This window comes from Toxorhynchites rutilus, chromosome 2, assembly GCF_029784135.1.
Source record: "Toxorhynchites rutilus septentrionalis strain SRP chromosome 2, ASM2978413v1, whole genome shotgun sequence".
NCBI lineage: Eukaryota > Metazoa > Arthropoda > Insecta > Diptera > Culicidae > Toxorhynchites > Toxorhynchites rutilus.
This window is the reverse complement of record NC_073745.1, coordinates 215,888,008-215,903,783: the sequence shown is the minus strand read 5'-3', so window position 1 is coordinate 215,903,783 and position 15,776 is coordinate 215,888,008.

The following is a 15,776-nucleotide window of genomic DNA, read 5'->3' as shown; positions in this document are numbered from 1 at the left end:
CTTGGCCACAAACGCAGAGATTGCTGCTGGCAAGATTGAAACGGAAGAGTAGTGCATCTAACGAACAGTGATTGGACATGAGTCGGGAGAAGGTGCGAATAAAGTCCCGACTTAAATCCAGACTTTTGAACCACGGTTTGAGGCTAACCTTTGGGATAATCGAGTGAAACCACCGGCCCAATTCATCTTCATTCCACTTGCGTTGCCAGTTAGCGATGGTATTTTTGCGAACTAAAGAATAAAATTCATTGAAGGCGATTTGACGCTGATATATATCGCCTTCAATTGCACCTACCTTTGCCAATGAGTCAGCCCTCTAATTACCCGGAATTGAGCAATGTGAAGGGACCCAGACAAAGGTAATGACATAACAGCGTCTGGATAAAGCACTCAAAATTTCTCGTATTCTCTCAAGGAAGTACGGCGAGTGCTTTTCCGGCCTCACTGAACGGATAGCTTCGACAGAGCTAAGACTATCCGTTACAATGTAATAGTGTTCAACAGGTCGTGAGGCGACGCTGTCCAGCGCCCAGTATATCGCTGCCAATTCAGCAATATATACCGAGCAAGGATTCTGAAGACTGTGTGAGGTGCTAAAAAATACGTTGAACACTCCAAATCCTGTGGACTCATTCATAGAGGACCCATCAGTAAAGTATATATTATCACAATTGATACGCCCATACTTTGCATTGAAGATTGTAGGAACGAACCCCAATCTAAGATAATCTGGATTTTCATGGATTTTCTCCTTCATGAACAGATCGAAATGTACAGAGGAATTGATGTAGTTAGGAAAACAAACACGGTTGGGAATATACGAAGAAGAAACAACCTGCATAGAGGTGAATTCATGATATGAACTCATGAATCTAGAATGAAAATTTAGCTCGATCAATTGCTCAAAATTTCCGATCACCAATGGATTCATAACCTTACACCGGATGAGGAACCGAAGAGATAATAAATTGAAGCGATCTTTTAGTGGGAGTACGCCTGCCAAAACCTCGAGACTCATGGTATGCGTTGAGGGCATACATCCCAACGCAATACGGAGACAAAGATACTGAATTCGCTCGAGTTTAATGAGGTGAGTTTTGGCAGCTGATTGAAAACAGAAACTGCCATACTCCATCACTGAGAGAATAGTTGTTCGATACAACATAATAATATCTTCGGGATGGGCTCCCCACCAGGTGCCGGTAATTGTACGGAGAAAGTTTATTCTTTGTTGACATTTTTTACTCAGATACCTAATATGGCCCCCCCAAGTACATTTGGAGTCGAACCAGACCCCAAGATACTTGAATGACATAGCATGAGTGATCGGTTTACCCAAAAGTTGAAGGTCATATATCAACGATGAACGATTGTCGTCGTACTGTTCCCCCCAGGCAGTTCCGTGAGAGTTGAAGTCTCCCAAGATCAATCGTGGCTCAGGAAGGAGTGAGCACATGTCATCAAGTTGTTTGCGGCTAACCGCAGCTCTCGGAGGCCAATACAAGCTGACAATACAGAGGTCTTTGCCTCTGATGTTTGCATGACAAGCAACAGCTTCGATCCCTCCAATAGGTGGAAGGTCAATTCGAAAAAAAGAGTGGCACTTATTGATCCCCAATAGTACCCCTCCGTATCTGTCATCGCGGTCCAAGTGTATAATATTAAAATCGTGGAAAGAGATATCATCTCGCGAAGAAAGCCAAGTTTCGGACAGAGCAAAAACATCACAATTGAAGTTATGAATTAAAAATTTGAATGTATCCAATTTAGGGATAAGACTACGACAATTCCACTGAAAAACAGTAATATCTCCGACCTCTCTATCTAAATTAGACATCAAGAGAGATAATCATTGCAAGGAGGGGCCATGTTTGCATCAATTGCTGTAAAATTGTCTTTAATACTGGAAGCATTGAGATGACAAGGGTTCTGATGGAGTCGGAAACATTAAAACACTTGAAGATTTGATCCAAAAGGTCAGACAAGTTTATAAATCCCGATTGAGAAGTTGAGCTGGACGGAAAAACAGGGACAGTTGGGGTTTTTGATGTCCCCTCGAGTGCTGGGTCGTTCGAAGGTGAACTATTCCCACGGAAGCCAGGAGGAACCTGATTTTGCTTGTCCGCTGCACTCGATTTTTAGGCAAGCTAACTGGGGGTATCACCGGGGGGACTTGTTCTTGAACATTGGGAGTGGTCACATTTTTGCGCCGGGGATTCCCTTTGAAAATAAACGGTGTGCCCCCGCTAGCTGTGTCCGCTTCCATTTCATCAACTGGCAACGTGGAAAAGCTATTGTGTGTTGAGATTGGTTGTTGTTGTTGTTGGGCCAGTGGAGAAGCGCCCTTTAAAATTTCCGCAAAAGTGCGCTTCGAGCGTTCCTTTAAAGAGCGCTTCTGTTTCTCCCAGCGACTCTTGTAAGTTTCACAAACTGAGAGCTCGTGTGGGGATCCCCCGCAATATGGACATTTATGCTCAGTCGCACTGCAGGATTTCCCCTCATGTTGCTCTCCGCAAGTGGCACAGCGCTCCTTGTTGGCACAATAATCTGAAGTGTGACCAACTGACTTGCATTTGTTGCAAGTCATGGGCTTTGGCACGAAGAGTCGCACAGGTAGTCTAAATTTGTCCACCATAACGTAGTCAGGGAGGGCGGCACCAGCAAAGGTGACTCGAAACGAGTCTGACGGCGTGAATTTAGTTTGGTCCCCATCATGGGAGAGTTTCCCGAGTTGGCGACAGTCCAAGATCTTTACTTCCATTGAGGGAAGCTTCTTGAACTTGCCTTTTCCTTCTTTTTTTATTTGTTCGCTCGTCAGACCCATTTCAGTTATCACCCCCTCAATTTCTACGTTATGGGAGGTTATAAATGTTCTATATTCGAGAGTGAAGTGTTGGTCAGCAACAATCTCGTTTGCGTGTTTCCGTTCATTCACGACAACCCGCAATTTGTTCGGTCTAACCCTGCGAATTTCAGATACAGAAGTGTATCTGACCAGATCTTTCATGATCTGAATCACGTTAAGGCTTTTTCCTTTTGGTTTTGGCCGGAGGAAAACAACCCACGGGCCAGTTCCAGGTGCATCTTCTGGATAAACTCTGACACGTGGAGCGGAGACAACAGAGGGGGAAGACGAGGACGAGGACCAGGATGAGGATGAGGACGAGGATTGGGTTGGATCGGAAACATCAGAAGGGGGAAGCTAAATCGATGATGGGAGAGGGGGAGTGGAAGTAACAGTCGGTTCAGAAGGGAGGCTTGCTATTTTCTTAGAGGGGGGCTTGGAAGGATGAACAGATTCGTCCCCAGAAGAATTATCTTCTTTTTGAGGGACTCGTTTATGTTTTTTCCCAGATCTTAAATGGGATTCATTATCGGAGATCTCCATCTCTGGAGATCCTCCACTATCCTCCATTTTACAAAAATTTCTGTCTTATTTCTAATATATTATTGATTTTACAATAATTTCGAAAAAAAAATAACAAAACAAAAATAAATTATGATAATAATATTAAACAATGAACAAATGAGTTGAATAATAATATTAATATTAAATATGTGTACCTTAAAATAAAAGTTGTTCCGATACTGCGCTCTACTGCCCTAACCAGCGAGAGACAGAGGCTCCGCGCTATGGATCAACACAATAGCGCAAGAATAGCTCACACGGTCACGTGATGATAATTCCCGTTAACGACAGCCACACGATGGCGATCCCGTTATGCCGATGTTCAACAGCCGCCAAGGACTGCAAGCTGCAAGAGCGCTGCTTCCTTTGTTCCACTTCACAAAAGGTCAATTCGAAAGCGGACAGCAATGACCTTCACTCGTAGACTATACCAATCGCACAATAGTAAAAGTGGCAACTCACAATAACGACACTGAACTTTACTCGTCAAGAGTTGGATAGCGAATGAAAAGATAGTTGATAAGTATCAGAACGATTGTATGTATAAATGTCTCATGACGCATTTTTTGCATCAACAGCAAAAGTGTCTCCTATTCAACGGATAATAAAAATAAAATTATGTATTGATTATACTTCATATGATTTACTCTTGGAGACTGTTTCGAAAGATTTGTTTATATATATGTATATATATATATATATATATATATATATATATATATATATATATATATATATATATATATATATATATATATATATATATATATATATATATATATATATATATATATATATATATATATATATATATATATATGAGAGAGTTGAGAGAGAGAGTTGGCATAGACACGGTCTTTCACATAACCCCACAAAAAAAGTCTAGCGGGTTCAAATCGCATGATCTGGACGGCCAATTGGCATCACCAAAACGCGAAATTATGCGTCCCTCAAATTTCGTTCGTAATATGCCCATGCTCGGTCTTGTTGTGTGGCACGTGGCGCCGTCCTGCTGAAACCACATGTCATCCGTATCCATATCTTCAATTTGTGGCAAAAACAAATCGGTTAACATGCGGCCATAGTGCTCACCATTCACAATTACCATCTTGCCGTCCTCATTTTCAAAGAAATACGGCCCGATGACTCCACCACATCATAATGCGCACCAAACAGTGACTTTTGGCGGATCCAATGGCCTCTCAACAATCACGTGTGGATTTTCTGAGCCCCATATACAGAAATTTTGGGTGTTCACATTGCCACCGAGCTCGAAATGTGTGACATCGCTGAAGAAAATTTGATGCGAAAATTCAGCATTTTGCTGCTGTTGTTCGTTCACCCAATCGACGTATGCCCGACGCATTCCATGGTCACCATGCTCTAATTTTTGTACCAGTTGGACTTTATATGGATGTAGGTGCAAGTCCAAATGTAAAATTCGCCACAATGATGTGTTTGACAAGCCCAATTGCTGAGCACGCCGTGGAATCGAAACATTCGGGTTACCTCCACACTGGCAGCAACAGCAGCAATATTTTCGGCCGAACGCACATTACGATGATGCACAGGTTTCACAATATCCGCTACGGATCCAGTTTGTTCGAATTTACGCACTACATTAGCGATTGTGTGTTCTGTAGGCCGTCCATGACGATCAAAATCCGTCCGTAATGCTTGAAAAACATTTGCAAGTTTATCATCATTTCTATAGTATAATTTAACAAAATTAACACGTTGTGCGATGCTAAAACGATCCATATTGTAAAATGGCAGACATTCAACTAACGATATGACGCTTTGGTTGACAGCTATGTCAAACGGTTGTCAGCGCATGGCTGTATACTTTCGGAAGCCCGAAATGGAAAACCCTATATATATTAGGCTGTCAAAAAAGTCCTGCGGTATTTTTTTTTGAATTTTCATTTGTTCATAAAATTAGTTACAATCATCTGTTTTAAGTCAAATATGCGCCGTTTTGTTCGATGACTTGTTCCCAACGAGATGCCAACTTCATAATACCCCTGTTATAGAAGCTCGCTTCCTTATTGGCAAAAAACTCGGATAGCCAATTTTCACAGGCCTCTTTTGTGGCTAACTTCTGACTACCTAGCTCGTTCGCCATGGACAAAAACAGGTGGTAGTCACTTGGTGCAAGGTCCGGACTATACGGCGGATGCAAAAGAACCTCCCATCCGAGCTCCCGGAGCTACTGGCGCGTCACCAAAGAAGTGTGTGGCCTGGCGTTGTCCTGATGGAAGACAATGCGGCCTCTGTTTATCAAAGATGGCCAGTTGTTGGCAGTACAGGTCCAGTTGTTGGCAGTACAGGTCCGAATTGAGCGTTTGGCCATAGGGAAGCAGCTCATAATAGATTATTCCTTGACAATCCCACCAAACACACAGCAGAACCTTCCTGGCCGTTAATGAGGGCTTGGCCACCGTCTGAGCCGCTTCAGCGGGCTTCGACCACGACCGTTTGCGCTTCACGTTGTCGTAAGTGACCCACTTTTCATCGCCAGTCACCATCCGCTTCAGAAACGGGTCGATTTTGTTGCGATTCAGCAGCGATTCACATGCGTCGATACGGTCAAAGATGTTTTTTGCGTCAAACACATCATTGTGGCGAATTTTCCATTTGGACTTGCACCTACATCCATATAAAGTCCAACTGGTACGAAAATTAGAGCGTGGTGACCATGGAATGCGTCGGGCATACGTCGATTGGGTGAACGAACAACAGCAGCAAAATGCTGAATTTTCGCATCAAATTTTCTTCAGCGATGACACACATTTCGAGCTCGGTGGCAATGTGAACACCCAAAATTTCTGTATATGGGGCTCAGAAAATCCACACGTGATTGTTGAGAGGCCATTGAATCCGCCAAAAGTCACTGTTTGGTGCGCATTATGATCTGGTGGAGTCATCGGGCCGTATTTCTTTGAAAATGAGGACGGCAAGATGGTAATTGTGAATGGTGAGCACTATGGCCGCATGTTAACCGATTTGTTTTTGCCACAAATTGAAGATATGGATACGGATGACATGTGGTTTCAGCAGGACGGCGCCACGTGCCACACAACACGACCGAAAATGGCCATATTGCGAACGAAATTTGAGGGACGCATAATTTCGCGTTTTGGTGATGCCAATTGGCCGTCCAGATCATGCGATTTGAACCCGCTAGACTTTTTTTGTGGGGTTATGCGAAAGACCGTGTCTATACCAACTCTCCGCAAACTCTTGAACGTTTGAAAGACAACATTCGTGAAGTTATGACCGAGATACCGCCCCATATGTGCCGAAAAGTCATCGAAAATTACCTGTTCCGGATCAAGGTGTGCGAGGAAGCCCTAGGTGGACATTTGAATGATGTTGTATTTCACACATAATGGCATAAACCAATCTTTAGTTTGAAATAAAAGTTTCATCGAAATTCGAATTCTAAGTGTGTTTTATTTCAATTTACTTTCGGAATTTAAAGTTGGAAAACCCTGTACATTTAGTGTTTTCTATACAGGTTTAACGGCAAACGTTTTAGTTCGGAATAAATTTCTACTATTTTGGTTATTTAGAAAATCCGCTTACTGCACGGAAGGCGACAAACAATAGTTCTCAGCGTATCCCCAGACCACAATGAATGTATAGTTTTTCTCCCAGGCAAACGTCACTTTGTCTCACCCTGTAATTATACTTTCTTCGATACTACGAGGGAATGGTCAATGGGTTCACCCAGCATTGCGATGCACAATGGGCTAATAAGAACAAATAATAGAACTATGATGCAATTTTTATTATTATGGCGGTATGTTACCAAAAACTACTTATATTTGAAAAGCGTAAAGATGTAGGGGAAGTGCGGGTGAGAGAGAGAGACAGAGAAGATAAAATGAACATTCGGTTGATTTGAGCAGATACAATTAACGTTCATGTTAAGGAGCATTGAAGTTGGACATCGCGAGGCACTTTGTGTCCGCCGGACATAGACGATCCGGCATTTACAACATCCTTTCCCTTCTCAAGAAAGACGAGAGCATCGAGAGGAAGTCTGATTCAGGCGGCCCGAATCTGGCCTCAACCCATTATACCAAGAAATCACTGGAGGAGAAGGACCGGCTGAAGACAAACGTTGTACCGAAGACCGCCAAACCATCAGTGTGTTCCGTCCGAAAAACTATGAAACGTATAGGACCACATGTTTGAAAAGTGTAGAAGGCTTCAAACCGGAATGAGAAGCAAAATTCCATCGCAAAAATTCGTGTTGCATCGTGATGGATGACCTCCGTCAAAGCTCCCTAGACAGGAATATTCCATCGTCATGTGCAAATTTGATCGTATTCCGGAACGTATTCTAAAGAAGAAAATGTGAAGTTTGCGAGAACATTTTTGATCACGCAGGTATTTGGAGATGTGGAGATGTTAGCGCTATCTACTTCTTCCCTGGAAATATAAACGACGGGGTACACGAGAAAGAGTGTCTTCGAGAGCTTCTTTTGTCAATTCTAAAGGAACACAAGGATTGAACTGGATGCTGCCACTACACTCGAAACGTGTTAAACTGGCGCTACGCTGAAAAAAAGATAAAACTTCCATACAAATGAGAACCCGTCTAGTATAACTAACAATAATATGTTTTGAATCACTCATGAAACAGAAAACTGACATGAGTTGTCATGAGCGGTACAGCCTTTGGCTCTTGTCGAATCACCAGTGGACTGCACAACCTTCGGCCCGTGTATCTGTAAAGAGTGTGTGTATGTATTGCCGCGACTAAGTAAAAGTTTATATATCAGATAGGAGGGATATGAAACAGGGACTTGTCGTTAAAAGTTACCTGCTGGCGGGTTTCATACTACTGTGGCACAGGCATTTACAAAACATGACATATTTTATCGCAATCAGCCCACATTAATCTAAAATTACACCTGTTAAAGTAAATGAATTTACTAATTCAAAACAACTGATCGGATTAAAATCGCCGCTTTGTTCCCTGTTTATAAAAATGTAAAAATATTGGTACGGTATGTATTACAATATACAGACTTTGCTGCATTGGACCCTAAAACGCTTTCTGTCGGTATGATAATTGTTCAAATGCAATAACGCAATAACGGGAAAATTATCGCTTGACGAGCCTTCTCTGTCTTATCCGCACACAAAACCGATCTATGAAGAGTGAATCATTGGTCGGCAGAAGTGATGTTCGTTGGACTTATGAGACAGAATGAACTTGTCTACCACATGTTCGGATGTTATGCTGCCACACGCCGAGTGGGAGATGCCCCTAAAGTGGCAGTTCCAGCAGGACAACGACCCCAAACATACCGCTAAAACCGAAAGTAAATTGAAATAAAACACACTTAGAATTCGAATTTCGATGAAACTTTTATTTCAAACTAAAGTTTGGTTTATGCCATTATGTGTGAAATACAACATCATTCAAATGTCCACCTAGGGCTTCCTCGCACACCTTGATCCGGAACAGGTAATTTTCGATGACTTTTCGGCACATATGGGGCGGTATCTCGGTCATAACTTCACGAATGTTGTCTTTCAAACGTTCAAGAGTTTGCGGAGAGTTGGCATAGACACGGTCTTTCGCATAACCCCACAAAAAAAGTCTAGCGGGTTCAAATCGCATGATCTGGACGGCCAATTGGCATCACCAAAACGCGAAATTATGCGTCCCTCAAATTTCGTTCGCAATATGGCCATGTTCGGTCGTGTTGTGTGGCACGTGGCGTCGTCCTGCTGAAACCACATGTCATCCGTATCCATATCTTGAATTTGTGGCAAAAAAAAAATCGGTTAACATGCGGCCATAGCGCTCACCATTCACAGTTACCCTCTCGCCGTCCTCATTTTCAAAGAAATACGGCCCGATGACTCCACCAGACCATAATGCGCACCAAACAGTGACTTTTGGCGGATGCAATGGCCTCTCAACAATCACGTGTGGATTTTCTGAGCCCCATATACGGAAATTTTGGGTGTTCACATAGCCTTTCGAGCTCGGTGCCTCATCGCTGAAGAAAATTTGATGCTAAAATTCAGCATTTTGCTGCTGTTGTTCGTTCACCCAATCGACGTATGCCCGACGCATTCCATAGTCACCATGCTCTAATTTTTGTACCAGTTGGACTTTATATGGATGTAGGTGCAGGTCCAAATGCAAAATTCGCTACAATGATGTGTTTGACAAGCCCAATTGCTGAGCACGCCGTGGAATCGAATCATTCGGGTCATCCTCCACACTGGCAGCAACAGCAGCAATATTTTCGGCCGAACGCACATTACGATGATGCACAGGTTTCACAATATCCGCTACGTCCGTCCAAGACGACCAAAATCCGTCCGTAATGCTCGAAAAACCTTTGCCGGTTTTTCATCATTTTTATAGTATAATTTAACAAAATTAACACGTTGTGCGATGCTAAAACGATCCATATTGTAAAATGGCAGACATTCAACTAACGATATGACGCTTTGGTTGACAGCTATGTCAAACGGTTGTCAGCGCAGTGCTGTATACTTTCGGAAGCCCGAAATGGAAAACCCTGTATAAGTTCACACTGTTATCACTTACCTGTAGAATTAACATTGTTATACAATAAATTGACAGATCTATAGCTGCTGCTAAGCAACTGAAATAACGTGTTTCATTACCACGGATCGCGGTAACATTAATCGAAACTTCAGAACGGAAATGCACTGACATGATATTTGTATGATGTTTGGGGGTTTGTTCTTACTGCAGCGTACCGTCAGTGTGAATCGAGCGGAGCGGGTTTCAAATCATTACAACTCATGTTTTATTGTTTCGAATATTTGGTAACCGGCGATGCCCACAAAATTCATATTGAAGAATTACTTCAATTCAGATGCTGGAGCAATTACATGGCAATCAAAGTTGGATAAACTCCTAATCGAGCATCACTGTTTCAATTAAATTTTTGATTAATAAATAGTGAATTGTTGCTGCCCTTAATTTGATAATATAAAATAGGATAGGATTGTAGTCCTTCTCGCTTCTGGTATTGGCTTCCATTATGAACACAAATCTTTATCATATTAATCATCAATGTCATTATATCACTCACCTGAATCAGCATTGGACGATTCTTCAATTGATCCAATATTGCTTATAGTATTTCTTTGACGTGGAACTACGTCTAACGGGAATATATGGAGAGTAAAATGAAAACCTAAACACAGAACATGCAGGAAAAAATGAAAGATTTTGAATGCTTATAACTCAAACATTTCTCAAAGGATCAGAAAGAAGCTTGCATCAATTGATAGGACATGTTTCTACGCATCTCAATGCATAAAATGTTATTTTTTATGAGATACATAAAAATGGAGAGTAAAATGAAAACCTAAACACAGAACATGCAGGAAAAAATGAAAGATTTTGAATGCTTATAACTCAAACATTTCTCAAAGGATCAGAAAGAAGCTTGCATCAATTGATAGGACATGTTTCTACGCATCTCAATGCATAAAATGTTATTTTTTATGAAATACACGATTGAGCACTGCTGAAACGGAACGAACTCGACCCATTTTTGAAGAAGATGGTGACTAGTGATGAAAAGTGGATCACGTACGAAAGCTTAAAGCGAAAAAAGTCGTGGTCGAAGCGCGGTGAGCCGGCCCAAACCATCGCCAAGCCCGGATTGACGGCCAGGAAGGTTTTGCTGTGTGTTTGGTGGGATTGGAAGGGAATCATCCAATATGAGCTGCTCAACTATGGCCAAACCCTCAACTCGGTTCTCTACTGTGAGCAGCTTGACTGTTTGAAGCAGGCGATTGACCAGAAGCGGCCAGAAATGATCAATAGGAATGGTGTTGTTTTCCACCAGGACAACGCTCGGCCTCACACATCTTTGATGACCCGCCAGAAGCTACGGCAGCTCGGATGGGATGTCCTATTGCACCCACCGTATAGTCCGGACCTGGCTCCAAGTGATTATCATCTCTTCCGGTCCATGCCTTCTAAATGGCAACAAGTTTACGAACAAAACGGTGCATATTTGACTTAAATTGGATAATTTTAAGTATGTTAAATAAAGCGTCAAATTTCGATCAGAAATACGAGATTTCTTTTACCCCAACCCTATATTTTCGAGGCTCACAGTGACGGTGTATGTGATTCGAAAAAATAGTCTAAGCAACATTTCATTGAACATGCGGCTTCTTCACTGCCTTCACTGTTTGCATAGGAGACGTAATCACCAATACCATTAGTGTTGTGAAAACGCATTTTTGTTGTTTTTTCTACCTACAAGCATAACCGTGCAAAGGGCCTGGCCGGGTAAGGGGGTAAAAAGTGCCCCCAAAGCAAATTACCAGGTGTATGGCAAATATTGTAATATCCTATACTATAAATAAGAAATTTTGGTGGTTTTTTTGAACCTCTTTGTGGTTTAACATAGGATCTATGGTGATAAACGTACTTTTTCGTTTATTTCACGTCATCCTCAAAAGCTTCGAGATAAAAATTTAAAAAAAAAAATACTGACATGTAGAACGAACGCATTTAAATACAATTTAGAGCAACAGTGGGTCTCAAAGTTATTTTTTTTTCAAAATTTCGAAATGCCAGAAAATATATAATTCTTTTTTTGTACTGCGTATTTAAAAAACAATTTATTTTTAGATGTTCGTGTACGACGAATAAATTATTCAGTCATCAACCGTATCCAACTAATCGTCAGTAAATCGAGTGCTTACTGTATTGGGCATTGATTACACAGTTACACCGCATCGATGCCTGCCGCAATTATGAGTTCCGGGGCCCCTCGATATAAAAGGGATTGCGCCAAACCACCTGGAAGAAAAAGGAAGAAAACTTACCGTGTCACCGTTGTGTCCGCTGATACCTGGAATTGTCCGTCTCCTGAGCCGTCGACATTAGATTTTTTGATGAAAAAATAGTATGAAAATATTTATCAATACACCTTAGTAAGTACATTCAGTATTTTTTTCTAGTTTTTGTCTCAAAGCTACTGAGAAGGGCGTGAAAAAACGAAAAAGTGCATTTTTCACCATAGATCCTATGGTGTACCATATAAGGACTCAAATATATGGCACTACTGCCAAAATGTTTTTTAGTATCCTATACAATAATTTGTCAAGATATTTCCATACAGCTGATGATTTGATTTGGGGCACTTTTAACTTTGGAAATAGAATTTACTTTATTTTGGAAATATGAAAAAAAATATTTTTTTTGTACCGCGCAACACTGAAAAAAATCTGAAAGAAATCACACATATCTAGAAAAGCCATAGGAAAACATTTATTTTTTTTATTTAAATTTTTTTTCAAATTTTAGGTTTGGAAAAAATCTCAATGGACTAACCATCAACCATAGAAAAATAGAAGATATTGACAGAAAACAACTGAAAACGCATCTTATTTGTACCTTGCCTTGTGTTAAAACGTTTTGCTCAGTTGGAAGCTGTGCCACTGAGGGTCCTACATCAGTTCATATGTTTGGAAAAAATACTGATGATTTGACCGGAATTGTATAAAATCACCCCAAGCCCATGTTTCATGATATAACAAAATACCACAAACAATCCAAATGTTGAACCATATCTCCAATGTCCTAATAAAGAATCTTCTCATTCAAACCACAAAATCGGAGGGGCAGAGTTAATTGGATTTCTGCTCGTTAGCTATGATCTCTCGCTCTCATAAGAACGCCCTCGGTCTTGGAGACTGACTGGCAACGGTTTACCAGCAAATACTGCTGATAGATGAACTGCATCTGCAGCATCAGTTGTTGGTGCTGAGTTTTATCCGCCCCTCCGAAAAGCCTCTTTTTTATTTTCCAGTGTGCATCAAAGTGATGTTATTTGTGTGGCCTCACTTGCTTGTATGTACCATTGTTGATTAACTTGTCCGCAGTATGATTAACAATGTTGCATTTTGATTATTCGCATGTTTGTGTATGCAAAATTTACAGTGAATTTGACACGATGTTTGTTCCAAATTAATTTTCAAGTCACCTCTCACATTTTAGTACCTCAGATCATTAAATTTGCATTAAAAGTTCTTCAAAAAACATATGGGTAGCTATCGCGTAAAAAACAAATTTACTGCTGAAGTTAGAATAAAAAAGAGATGGTAAGCAGCAGCAGCAGTATTGTGATAGAAAAGACTTCCGAACTACATCTCCAAGGAAGATTACATCCCTCTCCCTTCCAGAGGTGAAACTGCACGGGAGCGCTTAATTACATTCAAAAGCAGCTGTGCTGTTTTTGAAATGTGGGCATTCCTCGGGAGAGTGTCGGATGGTGTTTGGGTTGTGAGATGCGGATGCTGCTGTAGAAGAAAAATGAAGTATGGTGGCTTTAGATGAGTGTGTCAGAGTGAAATTTTCATGCTGGCTGAACTGTTTGCCGGAGCAAAACGATGATAGAATCTTCCACCTCAGCCACCTCAGGCCCCAGATTGTGGTGAGCAGTCGTTTTCTTTCAGCTCGAATAGTTACTCTATCAACAGGGGGTTTCCACTTAATGCATTTCTTCGGAGGATAGATTGCTGTGTCTGTATCTTCGGAAGTTTTGTGTATTGTATAAATAGCTATACTTCGCACAGCTGGGAGATGTGAAATTTGTGAGTATCATGGGAGTAATGCTGGAATTGTCGGTTCCTCTCTAATACTATCGCATAAGCTGTTCGAATCGAAGAAAAGGCTAGCCTTGTGGGAATCTGTTTCGGTTCGAAACCTTCTGTGCCATTTTTCCCAATCGTTCCACAGTAAGACAGCATATGAAAGGGGTTAACAGGAAAAACATCCTCGATAAATCTTTATTTTTCCCTTCACCTTTGAACCAAGCAACGCCAGGTATCATTCGAAAAGGGAAAAGTGGTTTTCCAAGGAATCCTCCAGCTGGCAACTGACAGCCGAGCAGACGTATGTTTATAAAAAATTGTTATTCATGCACAGGGTTTTGGGTGGGGGAACGGGTAGCGGTGCTATGGGAATTTGTTTTGCGGCTCGAAGGTTGTGTTATCGCGAAGTGTCTGTTAAGCGTCTTAAGTATGCCCATTTTGCTTCGGTAGCTTTTTCTATGCATTCGCTACGCCTTTGGTTGATAAGATAAATTGATAAGATGATTTCTTTATTCCTTTTCAGTGCCGTATTTCACCCGCATAAGAAACAGGCTCTTTCGGGAGGATCTTTGTCTAGTATTTTTCATTCGACCTGGATCGAACATTGAACATGCACTTCATTCTAATAGCAGATTGGTATTTAGTATCAGAACGGTATTGTTTATCATTTGCTGTTGCTGTTTGCTGTATATCTGTATGTCTGTATTTTTAGTAAAAACAGGAAGTGGGTTATATCTATGGTATAACCGCAAGGGTGACGTAGGACTATCGTTGATTTAGAGATCATTTGTTTGAAGTTGAATCTAAATCCATCCTGAATGAATGAATAAATAAATATTTGGGTGACTTCAAAAACGAGAGCGTTACGTTGGAGGCTCAAGGTTTTATGCATCCAATATTGGATACAAAAAACCTTGTTCTGAAGAATAATCTTTAGAAGCTTTCCTGCTAACTGCACTTGATTGACAAATCACAAAACCAAATGTATGTGGTCGTAGTATTATATGGATAGAAAACATTAAAATAAACTCGCTTGAATGTAATTTTCAATTCCAAGGGGAACTGGCAGATTATTTTTCAGCAACGATCATTTCTTTCCAGGTTTCCTCTCGATAACCAGCAAACGAAAAGAGTTGCGCGCGTGTATGTGTGTGTGTGGCGGCTGCTTCGATGTCTTCCTGAGGAACCGTATTTCGATGCTGATACTCTATTGGTCACCTTCTCTTCTCCTTCTGATCGATCGACTTTTCTGCGCTCCCTCACAGTTAAAACAAACTGATTGCATTTCAGGTCAGGTCAGGCCAGGTAATGAATCCCTCGATCCCTCGCCGTTCAGCTCGTTCAGTAACGATGTTGTCTTGACGATGTCCTCAGGCGTCGTGTACAAATTACGTAACGCTAAAAATCCGGATTTTGAACCCCCTCTCCCCCTTTCGTAACGCAATTTCCTATCTCTAATAAACAGAAAGTAACGCAACATCTACCCCCTCCCCTCTTATCGCGTTACGTAATTTGTGCACGACGCCTCACGAAAAATTAATGGGTTTCACCACCAGAATATCATTTAAGCATTTAAGTATGCTTTTCGTGCGTGATTGAAACGAGAGAAGGTGTGGTTTACGATGGCAATTTGGAAGGCAAACTAGAGGCGAATGAACTCTCTGAGTATGAACCATTTCGGCGACTGAGCAATAATCGATTGAAAATTATATAATTTTCGCGATACGAAACATTTTCC